A 339-nucleotide genomic window follows, 5' to 3' on the forward strand; every position below is an offset into this window, starting at 1 on the left:
ATCCTACTAAATTATTTCTAAAGGAAATTTTCTGATTTTTTTTTTTAAAGCAATAATGTAAGGTTTTCTGTGATTCACAATACAGCAAGATGTTAAAAATCTTCTCAATTGTCTATTAAATCAGTATGAGATATTCTGGGATATAGCCCTTTGGTTACATTTACAATTTAGGAACTATGTTTTTAGCTGTAAAAATGGTAACATTTTTCTATTTTTTAGGTACGCATGCATGTGCACTTTTATATATTATAGAGAGAAATATATTACAGTGTTGTATTATATCTCAGTTCTTAAAACCATGATGCCTGAATGTTTTCCATAAACTCTGAGGTGCTGACA

This window comes from Egretta garzetta, unplaced genomic scaffold, assembly GCF_000687185.1.
Source record: "Egretta garzetta isolate BGI_Z169 unplaced genomic scaffold, ASM68718v1 scaffold453, whole genome shotgun sequence".
NCBI lineage: Eukaryota > Metazoa > Chordata > Aves > Pelecaniformes > Ardeidae > Egretta > Egretta garzetta.